At 43.9% G+C, this 22,100-nt stretch overlaps 2 long non-coding RNA genes across 2 annotated transcripts; both read left to right on the top strand.

Moving 5' to 3' along the window:
- The first annotated feature begins 7,183 nt into the window (after positions 1–7,183).
- On the top strand, positions 7,184–13,691 carry LOC136571036 (uncharacterized). Its single transcript, XR_010785605.1, has 3 exons — positions 7,184–7,215; positions 12,698–12,766; positions 13,627–13,691. It is a non-coding gene; the product is annotated as an uncharacterized lncRNA (long non-coding RNA).
- A 717-nt stretch (positions 13,692–14,408) lies between these two features.
- On the top strand, positions 14,409–20,976 carry LOC136571043 (uncharacterized). Its single transcript, XR_010785609.1, has 2 exons — positions 14,409–15,163; positions 17,599–20,976. It is a non-coding gene; the product is annotated as an uncharacterized lncRNA (long non-coding RNA).
- The last annotated feature ends 1,124 nt before the right edge of the window (positions 20,977–22,100 follow it).

The following is a 22,100-nucleotide window of genomic DNA, read 5'->3' on the forward strand; positions in this document are numbered from 1 at the left end:
GGATGAAAATAGTTTTTCTTTTCATGGATGATGTAGGGAATGAGAGGATGGCTGGCTAGCATGTCAATGAGATGGGCTTCTGCCTTCAGTGGAGCAAGAGGTTTCCCACCATCAAGCCACTGGTATTTAATTGTGCAGATGCACTACAAAAGTGCTTAATCCAACCACTTAATGGCATAATTGTCAAAATGAGGCATGGAGATTTGCTGCAGCCAGTACCAAAAAAGGGTTCTTGAGTTGGATTTTGGACTAGAATGTTCTAAACTGAAGTTCTGTGCTGCAGGAGTGGGGCATAATTGTTTTCTGGTTTTTTTTTATTTTGATGGTTGTGTTTTTAAGGCAGAAAACACAGTATCTGTTAAAATTGGTGGAGGATGTTAGATAATGTCAACATCAACCTGGTTTATCCTTCTGCTGTTTTTGTACTTGCACTAATGGGCCGATGCCTTTTCTTACCTCCTGTGTCATTACCATGGCATGTGTTTCTAGAGCTGCTTTCAGCCAGAAATGCCAGAGAGGAACTCATCTGTCACTCCATCTTAGTTACAGGCAGTCAAGACTTATACTGGTTTTTACCTTCTGTGAAACTTTTGTGGTTCCGATGCAGCAAGAGCTTTTTCAAAAATGTGCTGCAATAAAAGAATTCACTTTTGATGCAGGGCATTAGCAGACAACACAAATCCATAAACATCCCATGTAAGAAAAGTTCCCTAAGTGAGCTTTGTTTGCAAATGCTGGGCTGGAGATGAACAACATGACTGCAAAAGTGTTCTTTATACAGGCCATGGTAGCCAAATTTGTATGCTGCATTGACTGCAGAATATCTGAGGAAACTGTATCCCTCTGAAATAAGTAAAATATCAGTCAAGTAGTATACAATTAGAAATAAAAATTCCATCTGTCTTGACCGTAATCATTGACAAATTCATGGATATTTCTTTGTTCTCAGAAAATTTTTTTTTACTTTACTAAAACCTTCCCCTAGACCTGTGAAGTGTTTGGGGGATGCTGATGTTTTAGGCAAGCTGTGGGTAGGTGCACTGCCAAGACCTGTGTAGCCTGAGGCCAGTCACAGTAGCAGCACCAGGGCAAGCAGTCAGCCTGAGCACCAGGGCTGAAGGGGAACAAGCAGCGTGAGACCCCAGTCGTGGTGTTTGCCAGAAGCTGCTGTGCTGACAGCAGCATGGAAATGTGTCCTCAAGGCAAGGCGGATAGCAGCAAGGCAAAGCTGGTTCTGGAGAGGGAGAGAGTCCCAGCTTCTACAGCTGCTGGTCACTGCAGAGGCTTTGGTGGTGCACATCATCTTTCTCCAAAGGCCATTTTGGCAGGGGATTCAGGTGGTGACTTGGCACCTCCTTTTGCAAAGGAGTCACACAGCAGAAGATCCCAAAGAATTGCTGCTGCTAGGTAATAAAAGTGCCATTGGCCTGGCAGTGGGAATTCAGCCTCAGAGATGAGCCCTAACATCACTTGGAGGAGGAGAGCAGGGAGAATACAATTAGGGAGCAGTGTGCTAAACTCAGGTAAGGAGTTCAACTGCTAAATTCCTTCCCAGACACACAGGAGAGTCTACTACCGATAGGTTTCTTCATTGCCATTGAAGAAGTGCCCCACAGGATGGACTGTAAGACATCTCGCCCTCTGCCGGCCCCGGGCTTGCCTTCAGCACTTGGGGAGGAACAGCTCCTTGGCCGGCTCTCCCTGCGGGTTGCACTGCGAGTCCTGGGCGGCAGCATTGCCGGTTCTGAGTGTAGTGTGTGTCCTCATGGCTTGGGAGAGACGTGCAGGGAGCCATGGCTTCAGGAGGAATGTAGACATGGGAATTATGTGTAGCTGATAAGCACAACTGCTCTGAGGAACACGTACATCTCAGTGCTTAATGTAGTGTTGTGCAGTCTTTGCTTATCTGTTCTGTGCAAAAGGCAACTCCTCCATGGCATACAGTATTTTCATGTTCTAGTGCTATTCAAAATAATACTTACTTTAAATGTTGCTGTTAAAATATTTCATCTGGCACCAAAATAATTCATTTTGTTTTACTGTAGCCACAAAGTAAAATGTAAAACTGTACAAGCTGTAATAGACTTTTTTTGGTGTGTAGGTGTTTTAGAGGTTAAACCATGATTCTTAAAAGCAATATTTCACAAGTATTCTGCATTTCTTCAGGAAGAATGTGCCTATAATATTGGAGTGATTTAAATTAGGGGTGCTTTCAGGTTGTTAACCATGGAGTGCACTCAGCAGGCAGTGTCTGTACAATGGAGTGCATGTGCCCAGTGCACACTACTAGTTACAGGGAAAAACAGCAAGTGGTTTATCAAGGCCCAGCTTTTTACCTTAGAGCAGTGGCCTAAGGGTGGCTGAGTGACATATTCAGTGGAAAGCCTAAGAGAGACCACCTTTTTCAAGAGATTGTTCCCTTTTAACTGCTAGAAGGGAGAAACAATCCAAACTACTAATTGGGCATAATAGTTTCAAGGATATGTCAATAGACCAGACAACATGCAAGCAGCTGCAGTTATGGGCTAATTATCTGTTGTTTCCAGTTAAACAGGTGGTTTCTTGAGCCACAGAAGCAGGAAAAACAGCTTGGATGGGGTCTCTATTTAGATAGAAATCTTGTGCCCACATGGCTCTTTCAGAGGACTAATTAATTTGCAGATTTGTGTGTCAGACAGACCAGAGCATTGTAAGGTAAAACCGTGATGAGTTTGAGAACAACCTGAAGTTTTTTTGTACTTCATTAAACATAATTCAGATTAAGAAAAGAATATTGTTAAACTCTTTCAGATGTTTGTAGCTCATCATTCCAATGCCAGGCACTCCAAAATTCTGTAGCCTTCATTTGTATGTCTTACTGTGTGTGCTCCTTCAAGATTCAAAAAAACTAAAAAGGTATTCATAGTGCACAGCATGAGCCTTGCAGTGTCAGTTTAAAGAGGAAATTAGTTGCTGTTTGCACTGGTCAGGCTGGTGCTGAAGGAATGGGGTAGGGCTGATCTCTGTGTCAGGAAATGAGCAGTTGATGCTGGCCAGGCGGGAGGGAAGCAGGCTGAGTGAGCAGCTGCTTCCATGTGGCTGCAGGGAGAGCTTCCCGTGGGGCAAATGGGACAGCTGCACGTGGGGATGCTGCAGAGCTCTGCAGGATGAGCCCTGGTTCTAACAGAGATTGTTCTAGCAAGACTTAGTGTCTCTGAGGGCATCCTTTGGCACAGAGGCCTCTCTGGAATAATGATGGTTGCTCATGGACAAATGTGACATCATCAACACACTTTTTAATGTTTTTTTTGTTATATGTCCTTTGACCTTCTCAGCCTGAAGGAGCCTGGTGAGCAGAGTGTCACTGTGTGACCCATGAGCTGTCTGTGGAACACCTGTGGTCTCCACACCTTCACCTCCCCTGGAAATAGTCTGGGGACTTCTGCCTTAATGGAACTTAAAACCACCCAGCTGGAAAAGGTTATCCTGTCATTTCTACTGAATTGGCTGCTGGGTTATTATTTTACTTTGCTTTTATTTAGTGCTTGGATAATTCTGATCTGCCACCTCTTCAGCTGAGTTCTGCCCATTTTTGCCTTAATAGAAGATCAAGTTGAAGGAGTACTTCTAGAGATGATGCTGCACTAATTCTAATTTGTTTTAAGTTCACTCTTGTGTCAAACACTGTGTTGTCAGTAAGTTTTTTGATGTGGCATTAGAATAATAATTATTAGTCCTTAAATAAATATCAGTCTTTAAAATAGCAATAGTAGAGTAATAACCAAGATGATTCCTGCAGTCAAGGACTCACTTGCCCTTGGATACTGTATGACAGTGCCAGGACGTAGTGCCTCAGCGTTTGATTTCTGTGCAACTGTGATTGTGGCATTCCATTAATACTGGTTTGTGATAGAATCAACACAGCAGAGCTTGAAACAAACACTGAGAAAATGTGATTTTTGGCTACTTTGAAGGAACTGAATAATTTGGTTTGCCCCAAAGCTGAAGTAAGACCAGAAGTATTTCTTTATTTCCAGCCAGGGAAATGTTATGAAAAGCTGTCAGCCAAGTGTACAGTCTACCTGTCTTGTGTTATTGCATCTTGCAAGTGTAATCAAAACCCATCATCAGAAATCATCTTTTACTGATTTTACATGTAAGGAACAACTTGCTCCAGGTCAGTTATGGTCATTAGTAAATGTAACTAACTGGTGCTAATAGTTAGATTTTTATCAGCAATAAATGCCTTTGACTGTAGGAATAAGTGTTCTTTGGACTAGATATTGAAAGCCAGAAATTATCTCTCAAGTAATTTATTAGCACACTGTAAATTTCTAACCATACAGTGAGGATCTTATTTCTGGGAGTGCAATTGGAGTGATTTATAGGGCTGACAACACTAAGCTCAGCAAATGCATTAAGTGCTGCAACTTCCTTTTGAGAAAAAAAGGGCTTTATGTTATCCAAGAGTCATAAAACTTGTAATCATAAACCCATCTGTTGCTGTTAGCTAATCAGACTCATTGTTCCATGGATATTTTCAGGTAGTGTTTTAGTAAATTGCCTGTTTTACTGCTTTTGTAACTCAGTAACCATCTTTTCCTTGATGACTCACCAACAGGGTACATGAAAAGTCCCTTAAGAATATGTCAATCTTTGAAGTGAGAACATGTCCCCCTCTTTCACTGTGTAACTCCGTTTAGAAATTCAATTTCATTGTTAATGAACAGAATAAAAAGGAAAGCTCTTGAATGAGGACAAGAGTTATGGTCAAGGTCAAAATGAGTACTCAAAGCTGTCAGCAGCCCCAAGGACATGAGATTTTCATCAACACTTCTGCTATTGCCAGTTCCCATTGAGTTGCTTTGTATTTCCCGTCCCATGGTATTGCCCTGGCTTTCAGCTGTTGAACTTCTCCTGGAAAGCTGAATGCATCCAGCAGACAGTCAAATGAAGGGCTGAGCTAGGCCAAGTGTGCTACAGCAAGTGGCTCATTTCCTTTCTTACAGAAAAGTGTTGGGACAATCCAATAGAAAATGGAGACCTGGCTGGTGAGCAGTGAGATAAACTACAAACAAACGGTGCTGTGCTATAAACTATTCCCTTTCTTCTGTTATCTCTCCCATCTTCTTGCTTGTCCCCTCTCCTGTGACAGGGACAAAGATGGAAATGAAAGTCAAGTGCCAGCCTTTGACTGCTTTACCGAATGAAAAGGATTCTGAGTGCTTGAGGTGCAGGAAGCCAGCAGGAGAATGAAGGGTGCCATAAAAAAACCAACAGTGCTTCTGTGTTCATTCTGAAAGCCTTTATTTAATAACTCTAAGTTATTAGTGCAATTGTGTCCATATTAAAAACAAGTCATTGTATTGACATTTGATTAGCAAATCAGCTTTATTAGGACTGGGAATAATTGTCCCAGGTTATTTATTTCAGTTAATAGTACAACAGCACACGTATCTGCAGTGTGTGTTCTCATTATTAAAGATTCCTTGTGCAAATATTTAAATACCTAATAGTTGGGGACTTGACATTTATTAGAGTGTAGGCTTGGGGAGGGCTAAATAATGCTTTTTAATGTAACTTGACAGCATTAAAATGCAAGTTTTATTAATTCCATTATTGTACTGCCATAATGCAAAATTATAGAGGGATGCAACTTGGATTTATAATTTACTTCCACCTTGCAAGTCTTTAATGTATTATGGTTACATTTGCTGAAATACATGGAAAAAAAAGTGATCTTGAATCTTACTATGTTTTTTTTTCCCCTTCCCAATAAAGGGCAAACAGATCTGAGTTCATTTACATAGCAACATCCAAGTCTCTGTGCTTAGAAATAGAGTTAGTGCTAAATGAGCCTGACAGGTGGATAGTCACAGAGATTCTTCATTCTGGAAAAACTCAGAGCAGAACCCCGGAAACTGAAATTCAGGGTAAAATGCTTCTGCATGTTTTCTGCTTTTCTGCTCCCAGGCAGGGTAGTGGGCTGATGCAGAGTTCCTAAAGCATCTTCCATGCCCACATCAGAGATGCAGATAAAAACATGTCAGGGTATTTATGCTATTTTTTCCAGTTAAATTGAGAGATGGAGTTTTCTTAGCCTGCTGCTCTGTGGAAGAGCACATGTTGACAAATGACACTCTTTTAATGCTTTCTGACAATAAGAGTACTTCCTGCCAATTTCTGCTGCCAATAATAATGACTGTCTGCTACAGCAAACAACTAATGAATGTCTCTGAATGACCTTTTAGCAACTACTGTCAACATTAACTACTCTGCAGCTTTTCCACCTTCCCTGGAAATTGCTGGGGTTGCATCCAGAGTGTGTCAAGGTAACTGACAGAAGGACAGCTGGATCTGTGTGAGTTTGGATGGCATTGCCACTGGTCTAGTTCTGCATCTTGTGATGAACACTCGAGGTAACAGTGACAGATGATCTCTAGGGATGGGGAAAGGTGCTTGCCTGTGTGCAAGTTTGTCACCTAAGGGACATAAAAACCACACAAGAGTTGTTCTGACCTGTGCAAGGAGTAGGGAATGAGCTTTAGAAGCCACTGGATCACATGAAGGTCACGTTGTTCAGGTTCCTTAGAAACAACCACAAGCAGGCAGCTTCCTAGAAAACAGAAGGAAAAAATAAGCTACAGCAAGTGAAGCTGGAATTGGGAAGTTAAAGTTCCTGATGAATGACAGATTTCCTGTGGGATCAATTAGTCCTCAGTTAATTGTGTAAACCAGTTGTGTAAAACAGGGGTTCCTGTAAGAGAATTACTGCTTCTTGGTCATGGCAGTTTTCTGTCATCTGTGCAGTGTGACCCCATCTGATTCCCAGGCAGCTCTATTTAGCTTCCAGCTCAAAATGCCAAATCAGTACAAATATTTGAGAGTAAGGAATAAGATCCCTTGGATTTGAAAGAACACCAACATCTCATCCTATTGCTTAGAGAGTTGCTCTCCTGAGGCTTATGTCAGAGGACCACTCTTTTAAAATCTCTGGATGTGTAACATGTATTTAAAAATAGGTGTGAAAAAGAGGTTGCATCAGGTACCTTGGGCTGCTCTGAACATCGCTCTTGGAGGCTATTTTTCTTACCGAGCTGAGGAATTCTTGGTTTTTTTGGCAGAGAGAGGAAAACAGAGCTGGCCCGGTGGATGGAGAAGATGGGGATTAGAGTATCAGAATCAGAACTCATGGAACACCAGTTTGCCAACTTGCCACCAGCACCTCAGACTCAGGTTTGCATCCTGGCTTTTTATGGTCCAGCTTCACAAACTTTTTGCTCTGGATCCCACTTCCCATCCCCAGCACAGGGCCTCAGTAATTCACAAATATATCCTACGTCTCACCTGTGACCCTCTGTAGGGAGCTGTGCAATATAACTGCATCCTTACAGCACTGCTTGCTTCATGGAAGTTGTTCAAACACTTGTGCCCTTGTAACATGAGGCAGCTGTTGGGCACAGCAATCTCATTCCTAAACACTGAAATTGAACAGCATTTGAGTAATTAAAAGGCAGTATTTTTGGTGCTTAATTGTAGCCTGGTGTTGCTATGGAAAATAAAGAGCTGTGCCTTCCCTTCCCCCCTGGTTCCCAAAGAGGAAATTGAAAGCCGTTGATGTATTTCTCTCTGCGATATAAAGCAAGAAAATTCACAAATAAAATGGCTTTTAGTGTTGTGGTACACAAAATAAGAAAGCACACTGTAAATTAATTATTCTCTATAGACGACATAATTATGAGATTGAGATGAGCTTTGACCTTTGCTGCATCCATTTGCATAATGCAGCACACAGTACCACGCCATTGTGGATTTTTCATCATTGCCTTGTGCTGCTACTGATAGTGAAATGTGTTCACTTCAAATACTGCATTGTGTGAATTTTAATTGCAAACATCCTCTTCATGTTAAATGTTGGACTAAAGTAGCGCTGAGTACAATTTATCTCTTAATACCCACTGGCTTCTGGTATCTAAAAGACAACCAGGACGGGAACTGGATATTGAGAGCACAGGATATTGATCATTAGAAGGCCATAGAAATATTATGCTTAACTGGGGAAATTCCTGCAGAATAAGATGTTGGCCCTAATTTTCACTGATTTCACTAAAGAGGCTTTTTTTTTTCTCCAAATCCAAAAGAGGAGCACAGTTATACTTTCAGGAATTAATCTCCTTGTTATGTACATGACTGACTTTGGAAGAGGTGGGTTAAATGATGGAGTTATTAATCAGCATGTGCAGACAAAATGAAAACAGTTGAGAAATATTCTTTATTAGTAGGATACCTTAGATACAGGTAGTAAAATGGTGTGCTGGGCTGGCTGCTTGGCAAATAGCCAGAATGGACAGATGGTTTTTCATTATCTGTTATATGGAAATAGTAGGTTTGTAACAGTGTGTTTTGTGTTGATGCTTATTCATCTGTGAGAGAGTCATTTTCAGGCTGCTTGTCCAGGAAACATTCTACATCTTCCTTTGCATCTGCAGAACAGCTGCTTTAGCTAGGATTGTCATTGTTCAATTTCTGCGAAGCTGCAGGCTGTCCTAATGTCTTCCTAAAGCCAAAGAAATGAGTATAAAAGAGGATTTTGGGGCTGGGATCCAGGGTTTACTGTCTATGAGCCTTCTTTGTTTTGCTGTGTAAAATCTTACTCCATGCTCACTCTATTCCTGCTAATATATGATGTCAACAATTAGCACAGAAAAAACAGTTTCTCTTGGTAACAGTTTACAAATGGTGGGGGATACGTTGAGTTTAGGTAGTCATGCAACCCGTATGTTTGCTGAAAAGGAACATTGTAAGCAATAAGGCTTACAATGGTATAATATCTTAATAGCAAATAGTTGGTTACTCAGGTGGTTACTCTGGAGAAGGTGGTATAAAATCTTAATAGCAAATAGTTGGTTACTCAGGTGGTTACTCTGGATTGGTGGCTGGGGATTTCACATCTGCAGGACATAAAAATTAGAAGTTGTAAATTACAGTGTCTGTTTAAAACCCTCAATATGGAAGTTGTACTAGGTAAGGTGCAGAGTTCAGATCTTTTAGGCAATCAATATTTAATTTCTCACATGCCAATAATGCTGGTATTTTTGTCCAATTCTGCCACCCCTTGCTGTTGACTTGCACTCCTTGCAATAGCTCTTGGGGGCATAAACCCATGTCACAAGCTTGGAGAGAAGCTGTGGAACAGTCCCATGGTTGCCTCATGTTTATGGTGTTTACAGGGGCTGGAGCAAACTCAGGATGAATCTCTCTGAAGCACACACAGGTATCCCATGTGTGGGGCAACACCACTCCTTAGACAGTGTTTTTCACTTTGCAACTTCATCCTGGTGTTAATTCTGTGAGAGGCACTGAAGATGAAGAGGAATATTTTTCACATGACCATGCAGTAATGTCAATGTGTTTGTTTTTTTTCAAAACATCCCTCAATATGAGTGCATTCTATTTGCTAAAAATCAGAAAAAGGTCTGCAGCATGATCATTTCACTTTATCCTGTTTTTCTGGATAATTTCAACACGAGGTTATCCTGACGTAAAATTTTCTCTAATGTGGTGATTTTTCAGACAAAGATTTTTAAGTCACAAGAACACTCTAGTACTATTTTCCAAATGGTAAATAAGTGTAGATGATGAAATAATCGAGGTCAGAGTCAAGGGTTTTTTCCCATTTTGGGAAGGTTTAACCTTATTCCACCTGCAGACTGTGCGTTTCAGTGGATGTTGCTCTTGAGAAGCAACGGTCACTATTCTGACCTGAGCTTTTCTATCTGTTGGATAAAATTATCTCCTTTGTCTTGGCTCAGCAAGGAATTTTAATTTTTCTGTGAACCTTTCTCTTGTGTTCAGAGTTTCATTATTTCCATCTTTCCATTACAGTGAGCATGTCCTTCCACCTCTTAACTTGGTCAAGGCTCAGCTTGTAAGGATGTGGAATGAAACATTCAATCATGCACACCTTACATCTTAGCATAAAACGACCTTTTTCCTATGAAATCTTTTGAAAATTCTTGGGAATAATTTTCAAAATTTGAAATAGAAGAAAGAGCCAGTAACACAATATCATTTAATCATTTAATATGGTTTATGTATTAGGGTTTGACTCTTAGCCAGAGATATTTTTATTGGCAGCCTGGCAGCTCCACTGTGGAACTGTGTGCAGGTCAATTCCCTTGAGAAGGATGGGTAAATCAGCTCCTGGGAGATGGGCACTGCCTGGCCCCGATGCTGCAGCATGCTTGGGGTCAGGCTGGCTGGCTGACTGTCTAATAATAGTGTGTAATAACATAATTAAATACTCTTTTTATTTGCTGATAAATAAGATTTTTCAAGTTAATTCTGTTTCATCAGTGACCTGCCTGACTTTAGCCTGAGCTTTCCAGTTCCTGCTTTTCTTATTTTCTCTCCTGTCCTTCTGAGAGGAAGTGATGGTGGCTGGAAGTGCGCGGCCAGGGGGGCCAGGCCACCACAGCACCCCTGCACACTCAGCCTTGGAGATCTGGTCAGGAATCTGCTGCTGGGTCCCAGCCTTCCAGTGCAGAGCCTGGCCATGCTGCCATCACTGTGCTACACCAGGGAGTTCTCATCTGTTGGGTCCAACTCAAAAGCAGCCTTCATTTTCAAGAGGAATTCTTTGTGGGGGATGCTGTGAGGAATGTGGTGTTTACACTCACCTGACACTGGCAGTAGAGTAGAACAACTCCTGACTGATTTGGCAATGAAGACCTCGTTTTTCCTTCACTAAACCTGCCCTAGCCAAATTCACAGGCTGGTGATAGCTGTCTCTACAGTGGAAAATATTTATTCACTTTATTGACAATTTAATAGACTTGGTCAAGCTTTGTTGTTTAGTTTCTATTGATCCTGAGACACATGGGGCTACTTTTGCTTCCTAAGGGATTAAACTGGCAAGCACTTAGAATCAGATTTGGGGAAGGTGGGTGCAGAAAACTTTCTAATTCACTTCTGAAAAGCAGAGTAATAATTAATATTTCAGATAGAAATGAAAGCATTTAACAAAATATGTGAAGTTTTTATTATGTGGGTTTTTTTTTTTAAATCCTGGATAAATGAAATGAGGCTTTTGGAGATAGCATGAGCTGGATTTTCTATTGAGTTTGATAACCTCTGATTCTGCTCTCCTTTCTCTTTCTGGTGCAACTTGTAGCGAACTTATTAGGTCAAAGTATAATTTTGTAAGAATTATTTTTCAATTTGAGCCTTTCCCTCTTGATGTTGGGGAGGGAGGGGAATGGAGAAAAAATAGCTACTTTCACAAATAGAATTGTGTCGTGAACGGCGGGAGAAATGCGACACACCATATGCGTGAATAGCAAATCCCGAAGTTTATTGAAAACTCACACATATTTATATTGGTGTTAATGAAGCTTATACATATTGCAAAAGCTGAGCTCATTATTGGTTAAGCACACTTAGATCAACCACACCTACTTCTATCTTCTAACAATTATTTTGCTTCTATGTTTGCATTCTTCTAACTTTTCTACCTAAGATATCTACATTTTCTGGCAAGCGATTTTCTCCCCCGTCTTCCCGTTTCAGAGAAGGTCACTGTGACCTTTGTCAGTGATTGGACACTGGTTGCTTAGTTCTCAGCTTGTTTCTCCTATCCTTATCCATCGGTATCACATCGAAATGTCCTTTCTCAGCTAACCAATTATCCAAAAAGCTCTCTACAGAATTGGAATTTCATACTGATGATTTGACCCTTTCTAAGATTTCACTGAGCACTGGGTCTGCTTGAAACTGAGGGGACTACTCATGACTGAGGTATGAAAACTACATTTCATTCCCTGGATTAGGAGTTTTCTCTTGCCCACAAGGAAGTTAAGGGGAAAAAAAAAGAGAAATGGGTTTAAAATTTCCTGTGCTATTTTCAGTTTGCTCACCTTTCTGGAGGAGATACCTTAGCAACTGTAGGACATCTGAAAAACTTTGAACTGTGTCTTTATGTTTGAGGCTCTGTTGAGCGTTGCTTTTGTTATGATGTTCTTGTGTCAGTACTTTGAACTTAGCCAAGCAATGTTGGTATCAGCAGTGACTCTGATAAAGCTATGCCTTTCTCATTAATCATGCATTCTTCATGAAACAGAGAATATATTTCCCTGTGTTTTTTATAACCTGATGAGTCTAAGACTGAATGAAGTCAATGCCAAGCAGCTCTAAAGCAAAACACTGGGTTTTAATGTCTTTCAATGTAGGTTATGAACAAGGAAATAGACCTTTATTCTTAAATTTCAGCTACCTTTAATTACTTACTCTATGCATATTCCAATTCAGATTGATGAATGTTGAACCAAAAGCAGACCTAAAAGAGTTAATTGAAATTCTCCTAATTCAGAGGCAAACTGTTTTTATAGATTTGTTTTGAGGGGTTTTTTGGTAAGGAAATGGCAAGTATTTATTCATCCAGCTCCCTCCACATTTCCCACCATCATTATTCCCAGGGATCCCTGCAGGGATAAGTGGTCTCTGACCCGCACCAGGGTGAGCTGCAGGAGCCTTGCAGCCATGCCTGTGATTTCTCACAGTGGCACAACAACTGCAACAGCACAGAGACGTTTTGCTAAAAGCTCCTACTGTTCCCAACACGTTATTATACAGGCAGAATAAAATGCTTTCTTAAGGACCAACTACATTTTTTGTGTGCCTGAAAGGTCACATTTGTTTGGGGTTTTTTTCTCTTGTTTAGGTGAGAGATAAACAAGTGAAAAGGAAACTCAGAGGAAATGTTGAAAATAGCAGCTGGCAGTACTTCTGTGTGAGTATCTCCATTTACACCTCACCTTGCTCTTAGAGACCTTTGAACACTATTTAAAATGAATTTTGATAGGTGGTGGCTGCTGACTATCTGCATTTCTTCTGCACTTGTTTTCTGTGCTTGTTTGGCATCACTGCTGAATGTCACCAATAAGGAAATTGATGAGGAAGAGTTGAGGAACCAAAACCCGTTCTTTTTTAATCCCTCTCTGTTATGCTTCCCATCCCAGGTTTTGTTGTTGTTTTTGTTTTTGGTTGTTTTTTCAACTTCATTCTGCACCCCGTTCTTACTTTTCTTCCTGTGTCCTCTCTGCTGCCCCTCCCTCTTTCTGCCTCTCTCTTGTGACTGCAGGGCTGGGGAGGAACTTCTGGGGGCTGCCCCCCATTCTTGTTGCAGCAGAATCCCTTTTGGGGGAGATGTACTCATGGAAAGGGCTTGAATAAAGCACCACTCTGCTGTCCAGGGCAGTTTGATTCCTTCTGTGCCTTCTTTGGGGGTGAGGAAGTAAGGCTGAGGGAGAGGGGCTGGAGACTTGGGGGCTCTGATGGCATTTGGGGCACCGCAATGTCCCTAGGAGGGAGAGCCAGGCTGTAGCCATGATATTTTCTGAAAAATCCTCTCCTTAGCATTTTTTCTCCTGAGAGGCCTCAGGAACAAAATGTAAACAATGATTATCTGCTGCTGTGGAATGCAACAGGTGCATCTGTGATTGGTCTCATGTGGTTGTTTCTAATTCATGGCCAATCACATCCAGCTGGCTCGGACTCTCTGTCCGAGACACAAGCCTTTGTGAAATCATTTTTCTTTTTCTATTCTTAGCTAGCCTTCTGCTGAAATCCTTTCTTCTATTCTTTTAATAGAATATAGATCATAAAATAATAAATCAAGCCTTCTGAAACATGGAGTCAACTCCTCGTCTCTTCCCTCATCCTAAGACTCCTGTGAACACGGTCACACCAGGCTGTGATGGAGGAGCAGGTGAGTGGGGAATGAGGGGGGGTCATGCTGGGTTACCCTGCCCCAGAGGGACCAAAAGCTGCCAGAAAATTCACACGGAGGGGTGGGTGTAGAACACCAAAACCTGTCAAGTTTTTCGTTTTTATAGGTGTGGGCAAAGAATTGGAATTTATCTCTAAAACCATTTGGAAAGAATGATTTGGAAATAATCTATCCATTCTATTGTATACAGGAATGCAGGAAACTCTGACTAGAGATGCGTAGTCGTTTTGAAACCAATGTTATAACGTTTTTACCTAGGAATAAACCAATCAAGTGCCCTTAAACTGTAGGAACAGCTGCTGGGGCTGAAGGGAATCAATCCAAAATCAATCTCCGGCAGCTTCGGTCTCCATTCCCTGCCTGCCCCAAGGCGCGTCCAGCCCGGCCCGGGCGGGGGACGGTGCTGCCACCTTGTGGGCACAGAGCGGTGCTGTGCACAGAGGGGAGCGGTGAAGCACAGCGAGGAGTGCAAAGGGGCGCGGCCGGGCTTGAGGGGCCGCCGTGCGGGGCAGTGGCTGGGAAGAACGACAGCGGCGGGGCCGGTTTCGGCGGGCGGTGGAGGCGCGGAGGGGACAGAGCTCCCGTTTCAAGATGGCGAAGCGCCCGCGTACCAGGATCCTGCGTGAGCCGGGTCGGGCTCCAGCCGCACTCAAGATGGCGGCCGCGGCAGGACTCCGGCAGAGGCGTCTCCGCCGCTCCCTGCCGCGATTCGTGGGGTTCCGGTGCCGCTAACCCCGCCAACCGTTTTCTCCCGCCGGGAAAAGCAGCAGAAAATGGCGCTGAGAGCACGGGATCGGCGTCGGGACCGGGTTGAGGCAGCCAGCAAGAGAAACGCCTGTGTGAGGAGCGGGGGATGCTTAAGGGTACCACAACAAAGATGGCGGCTCGGCCGGGAGTGGCTTCTGCCAGTACCAAAGATTGCCGAGAGGAAATCCAGGAGAAACGGCTGCTGGCATCCTGGGCTTGCCAGGCAGGTTTTGTACTTGATTGCAAGGCAGTTTTCCTGCCTCTGCTGAGGGTGAAAATTGGAAAGGGGAGACAAAAAAGGGTCACTTTTACGCCACACCCAAGATGGCGGCTGAGGGCTGCACTCACTTGCCCTTCCAATGATGGCGGCAGTGTGCTCATGCGCCTTGGGTAGGGCGAAGAGAGGGCGGTACAGGAAATACCCCGCTCCGTCTGATGGTAAGAGTGCTTTCTCCTGGGTCTGGGCGGCATTGAGGTCGCAACGAGTTCCAGATTATCCTTGTGCCTCTCCTGTTGTGACTAAGTCGGTGTTCCCTGAGTGGCTGCAGCTCCCTGCGTGTGGAGGGAAGAAGCCTGTGCTGGAGAATGGGAGGAAGGTCCCTGCTGGTTTCTGTGTCCTCGGTGGGCACAGAACTCTGGCCAGATGGCTTGGTGAGTATTGAAAATGTGAAAAATCCGTATTTTGTGAGTGGCTTTTCGCAAATATTAAAATGAATATGTGTTGTGTTAAAAAGTAATGCTGTATTAATTCTCTTCAATAGCGTGCTAAATATAGTTTTAGGTTATAACAAAATGTTAAAATAGAAACTATGTTATGTAGGAGACTTTTTTTAAAGAAAGGACTTGCAGTGAGATAGCAGCTACAGGACACCTAAATCTTTCAGAGAAAAAGAATTTATTGCTCTCTTATTAGAAGAAACGAACTTCTTCCTGCCTCGAAGGCGCTGTTAGGATTCAGAGGAAGAAGTTGATGATGACCAGACAGAATCCTGTGTCTGAATGGAATTTATTCCTCATGTATGAGATGTATGAATATGCAACAGGCTGTTGTTTTTAAGGGTTAATCCTTTGTTAACGGGGGTCCTTTTTCGGGCTTATGCTGCCCAGAAAAAGGTACCCGGACTGTCTGTAACTCTTTGTCTCTATTGTCTCATATTGTCCTAATTTAATTTGTCCAAATTATTATTACTCGGATTGTATTACTATTTTTATAAGCATGTAATTACTGGTAAACTTTTAAAATTTTAAAAACAAGTGATTGGCGTTTTTCACAGGATCACTCCTGCTTCCTTTTCACTGAATTGTTGTAATGAGTCGTCAGCTTTTAGCCAGCCTCAGTTCCGTTTCTTTTTCATGAATCTTTTTGGTTGTTTCGATCCTTGTTGTGGTGTGTTTTATGTTTGTTCAGTTTTCCCCCCATTGTTCTCTCAGAAGGTCCTGCCCTGTTACCAGTTTGTGTCAATCCCCAAACCCCTCCCCAGTTGTCTTGGTTACTAAATGTATCTTTCTTGTCCCCCACCCCTGGCTGCCTGCCTGTCACTTGACACCCCTGCCTCTTTTTCTAGATAGTTCGGGCCAGGGTGTCGGGTGATTGGGTTAGGGGCCAGGGTCCCTCCCACAACTGTGTTTGATTGGTTCTCCGATTATGCCAATCCTTAGTGTATCCTTCTCTGATTTGCTATCTTTGACCCCCCCCACCCTCTGTAAAACCCGAGGTTTTCTTGCCTCGAGGCTCTCAGCTCGTTCTCCACGTTTTCCCTACCAATAAAACCACCCTCCCTGAAGAAACTGAGAGTCGCCTCTTCATTTCATCCTGCGACTTCGGAGCTCTCTACTGCGGCCACTCGTCCGTAAGCCTGTCATCGCTAGGCACCGGGCCCTGACTTCGTGTTGGGGAAGTGCCTTCCTGGCTGGAGGTTGGCTGGACACTTATCTAGCCTGGGCGTTTTACTTTCCACTGGCCACCGCTCCAGATCCTGAACTTGCCAAACCCTTAATTTGCTAAATTAACCCTGAGAAGGTTCCACAAGCCAATGCTGAGGGGATTGGGGATTGGATAGTTAGGATCTTATGGCCTTTCAAGGGTTGGGTTCACCCCCTAATTTTGGTGCCAAGGGAAACTCCAAGTTAACACAGATCAAAATAGGAAACAGTTCCCTCATCAAAGTCAGCTTTCCAAACCTCTGTTCAGGACCCAAAAGAAATGGGAATGCCCTTGGCAAAAAAGGGCATTTTGAGACAAAGCAAGCTTAAAATGCCTGTAAGCAGGAAATCCAGGAGAAAAGGCTGCTGGCATCCTGGGCTTGCCAGGCAGGTTTTGTACTTGATTGCAAGGCAGTTTTCCTGCCTCTGCATGGGGTGGCACCTGCATCCCACTGGAAAGGGGAGAGAAATAATTCCCCTCATTCCCTGGCCCAGCCCTGGAGTGGGAGCAGCTTGCCCTTATCCTGGAGTTCTCCTGCTCCTGCCCAGCATCCCTCTGGTACCCTCATGTGCTTCCCAAGCTCCCAGCACTGATGGATCTAAACAAGGAGAACAATCCCTGTTCCTTCTCTTCTCCATCCTTCATGTTCCTGGGCCCTGCATCTCCCTGGTTATTCCATGTCTGACTCCTCATCTCCATCCCACCTTCTCCCTGGTCACATCTGAGCCTGAGATGTGTTTAGCAGCAAATCCATTCCTTTAAAGGAAGCCCAGTGCAAAGAGCATCCAGCTGCAGGTAAGTCTTCCTGCATTTCATTTTTCTCTGTCCAGTTTTGGAGGGTTTCTCTCCGTGCTTTCCTGTGACCCAGATGTGTCCCTTCCTTTGTCCAGATCCAGTGCCAAAAGATTGAACAACTGCTGAGTGGGGTCTGGGATGAGAATGGTTCTGCTAAAATGAGGGAAAGAATGCTAGAAGAAAAATTAGCTTCCTTTGAATGTCTGGAATAAAAGCACTGGGAAAGGGCACTTTTTAATTCAATTTGGTTCCACCTCCCCTTTTTTTATGGCTCATACTCCATGGTGAGCAATCTAAGCCAAAAGATGAAATGCAGGAGGCTTTGATTCTGCAGTGAGCTTAACTTCCCTTTTCTCCTCTCTTTCAGGACAGGGAGATCCACTGAAGTTGTCCTGGCCTTGCCAAGGTGTTTGAGCTGCCAAACCCAAACTGGTCCTGATGATGGAGGACTTAAGAAATTACTCAATCCAGCTAAATGCTTTAAAAAGGGAGATGGTTTGGTTATAGAAATATTTCTGCCTGAGACTGGGAAGAGATTGGGAAGAGTTAAACCCCCCAGTTCTGCATAACAGCACAAGGATTTTTTAATTCTTTGCCTTTTTTTCCCTTCCTTTGAATGGGTTTGTTTGTTTCCCCTTGGAGACTGCACACACAATAGGCAGATTTTTCAAGTAAGCCGTTTTTTCCCACTTTTAGTCTTCAATGGAGCCCAGGTGGCAATTGTTTGCTGCTTGGTTTCTGCCTTCCCTTTCCTGCCTACAGCTTAAGTCCTTTCTCTCCTTCCTGCTTTTTGGCCATCACTGGTCATGCAGATGATGCTGATGCAGATGGCTGATAAATAATTATCAAACAGCTTGGGAATGGTCTGTATCAGTAACATTAAAAGATGCAGTATATGGACCATCAAGCAATGAATTTAGCAACAGTTGGATAGTAACTAATCACCTTTCCTTTGAAGCCCTCTTCATAGCATATTTCCTTGTAAAGGGAAAGCATTTGGTTTTTCTTTTAAAAAATACTACAAATCACCAACAGCCAGCTTAAGTGAGCATGGCAGACTGACAAAGACATGGTAATGTTTTTTCTTTTAAATCCCTCACAAGCCCATCCCGTACTGGGGAGGCAGCTCAGCGAGTTTCAGCCCACAGCTGCCATCCTGTGCTCATGGAGAGCAACCTCTCCAGCTGTCCCAGCCTCAGGAAAGCACAGAAGAGGGCTTTACACAGATCAGGGATTAAGCTAGACCCAGGTTGGGCTCAGCTCAGTCACCGTGGCACTGTTAGAAGCCTTAAACCCTTTTTCTATCGGATTGATTGATGGTGGTTGTGGTGCAGCCACTGTGTTGCTGTCAATGTGTTCCCCTGCAGCCTAGCCTGACATGGTGAGCAGGGCTTGGGGTTCTGCCTCATGTGTTAAACATCAAACCAGAAGATAAAACAACAGCTAAAAGCCCTGCCCTGCCATGTGCCTCACTCTGCACCACTGCTATGAGAGGAGGGTGAGAGACCCAGTCAGTTTTAGCTCTGTAAAGCAGCTGCAGAGCAGTGATGAGTGCCTGAATCACATCCCCTGCAGCCATCAGGGGAGTGAGTGCAGGGAAAAGGGCAGAGAAAGGGAAATAAAAAAACAACAGAGCCACCAAGACTGGAGGATGTGAGGATGAATCCAAAACTATGCTCTCCAAGAACTGAAAGAACACATTTCTTAAAACAAGACATCCAAACAGGAATGAGGGACTTGCACTCTTTCCAGATCTTGCCAGCACCATAACTCATTAAAAAAAAAAAAAAAAAAGTCATCTGTGGAAGTGGGATGCTCCTTTAAGCCTGGCAGAGACTTTCTCCAGCACCACAAACCACCCTTCCTGCTGCTCTTCCTTTACCACTCAGGGCTGAGCCATGGAGACCTGCTTCTTTAGTGTGTGTATTTCAGGTTTTTTTTAAAACCAAGAAAAAAATCAATATCATATTTTAAAAAGAACCCCCAGAGCTTTGGGGAAAGTGGGCATAAATGTCAAACGAAACACAAAGAAAGACTGAGCTACTAAGGGATCTTAGAGCAGCAGTGGTGGGGTGGGAGGGAAGAAATACAGCAGACAAATTTAACACCATTTAGGAGGGTTTATGCACAGTATTTTCATTGCAAGCAGCATTTAGAAGTGACAATTTAGTGATTTATCATATCCCAGCACACTCCTTCCCTGTCAAAGTGATAGGCAGAACCAGCAGAGCAGCTCTGAACACACTGTTCACTACAAGGCACCACCAACAAATCCAGAACAGCTCCACCCTTGGCCAACCCTGTCCCCTTGGGCCTTCTGAGAAGCTGGGATTAGGAGAAGGCCATGCAGGGGAACAGTGTTTCAAATGTCAAAGGCTTTAAAAATATACAAGGATAGGAAAGAACATTTCAGGGTTTTTTTCAGCTGATAGTTTCGGAATTTACTTGGAATAAGCTTCTTCCCCAAGAGGGATTTCAATTCTACACATGCACAAAGAGGAGAAAACATTAATGCAGTGTTGAGACAGCTGTGTGCTGTGAGCAGTGGTTTTAAGGTAAGGCCCTTGTATATCTGGGAGGGTGAAACCTCTGTGTTCAACCCTCTGGGATCATCACTTGGGCTTCCTGTGCTTCTCAAGCTCTCAAAGTAAAATTGACTTACCAAACTCATCTTTGTCTCAATCCTAATCCCTGCATCATCCTTCAGGTGTATTTCCTCACAATGAAATTGGAGTAGAAAATGCTTTAGGAGATGCTTTGCAGCCCCTTCTTCCCCAAAGGCCCAATCTGCTTTAATTTTTAGGAATGCTGTTCAAGCACAAGGTTTGGATGCAGCCAGTGAGACTCACATTTCAGAAGGACCATCAATGGTCTGATAAAGACACAGCACTTTCAAGCAGGCTGCTGGGACTGAGGAGGATATTTGAAAGCTGTTGACATGCAGTTCTAGCAGAAGTGCAAAATGAAATGTAATGTAGTAGAAGTGGAAAATGAAATGCTGTTAGACAAGGCTGCTGCCCAAATTGGCTCTGCCTGGATCCACCTGGCCTGCAGCACAGCCTTCTCCCTTTCTCCTCCCTGCCCTCTGCTCAGCACCAACCCAAACCTGGGCTATTTCAATTCCTGTCAGACACAGAGCAGCTGATGGGCAGCAAATGCAGCCTTCCCAAAGTGGCTGCCCATGGCCTGGCCTGCAGGGCAGAGTTCAGGGAGGAGGTGGCAGCTTCCTCAGTGACTTTTCATGTCCTCTCTCTGCCATGCAGACACTGGCATGCATGGCACGGCTCTGTTTTGGCAGCCGGTCCCTTGGCAGGGCTGGGTGAGCACAGGGTGAGTACAGGGTGAACTCTCTGCTCCTTGCTGTGACACCTGGGCTGGCAGGGATGACACAGTGACCTCGGCCAGCCGATGCTGCCTGTGCCATCACCTGGCACTGACGTGTTTGATGAAAATCCTTTTGCTGGGATTTTTCTCCTGAGAAGCCTCAGAACGGAAATGGAACCGGTAACAATCTGCTGGCTGTGGAGTGTGGGCTGGAGATGGTTTAGCAACAGGGGCATCTTGGATTGGTCTCCTGTGCATTGTTTCTACTTGATGACCAATCATGGTCCAGCTGCGTCGGGGCTGTGAGCAGTCCCAGGTTTTTATTATTCATTCCTTTCCAGCTTTCTGATGTCTCCTTGCTCTTTTAGTATAGTTCTACTATCTCATTTTCTTTTAATATAATAGAGATGATAAAATAATATTTCAGCCTTCTGAAAGGTGGAGTCAAGATTCTCGTCTCTTCCCTTGTCTTGGGGACCCTCAAACACCACCACAATCAGTGGCCGAGCGGGTTTGTGCGAGCCTCTCAGTAACCCTCGGCTGGTCCCGAGTCGGCAGACACCGGGGGGGCAGCCCCGACACGGCCGAGAGAGGGAAGACACTCTCTGTGCCCCGAGGGTGCTGAGGGCACCTGGGCTGGGGGGAGACACTCTCTGTGCCCCGCGGGTGCTGAGGGCACCTGGGCTGGGGGTAGACACTCTCTGTGCCCCGAGGGTGCTGAGGGCACCTGGGCTGGGGGGAGACACTCTCTGTGTGTGCCCCGAGGGTGCTGAGGGCACCTGGGCTGGGCCCCTGTGCAGCACAAGAGACACCAGAGACAGCGGTAGATGATAAAGGGCCGACTCTTAGCAGGGGTTAATCCAAGGTTTTATTAGGAGTCCCAAAGGAGCTCCTGCACCTCAGGGGCCTCCTGCCGAGAGCCCCGGGAGATGTGTCAAGGTCACCTTTAAAGGGAGGTGGAAACCAAAAGTAGATAACATCTTACCAACCATTAAGTGACCCTAAGGGATGGATGCTGGGGGATCCAGACATACAGGACAGCGTATGGGGCAAGGTTTGGGGGGCTGACCCCTGGCCTCTGGCTCATCACTCGACGACTTGGACCGAAACTTCTGCATGGAGGGGATGGGAGGCTGAGTGATTGACAGAGAGGCAGGGTGGGGGTTTGGGGATGATCTCATCCCGGGAGAGGGATAACACAGGTAGAAGGAGGGGGGTACAGTTTGGGTTAAACCATTTGGGAAAAATATGGGGATACAAAACAAAATGACTTCAAAGTATTACAAAGTATAAAAATGCACTACAGCAGGTTTGGGCAGCACCAAATAAAACGTAATAAAATGCTTTAAAAATAAAAAAATTAAAAATAAAAATTATATAAAATTTAAAAAAACAAAATTAATTTAAAATAAATGAAAAACAAAATAAAAACTGTAAAGTGCTGTAAAGTGCTAAAAGTACCTAAAAGATAGTGCCGTAATGCAAGACCCTCAAACACCACCACAATCACCAGCTTGAGTTGGTCTGGGCAGCACTAAATAAAAA

Source organism: Molothrus aeneus, unplaced genomic scaffold (assembly GCF_037042795.1).
Source record: "Molothrus aeneus isolate 106 unplaced genomic scaffold, BPBGC_Maene_1.0 scaffold_53, whole genome shotgun sequence".
NCBI lineage: Eukaryota > Metazoa > Chordata > Aves > Passeriformes > Icteridae > Molothrus > Molothrus aeneus.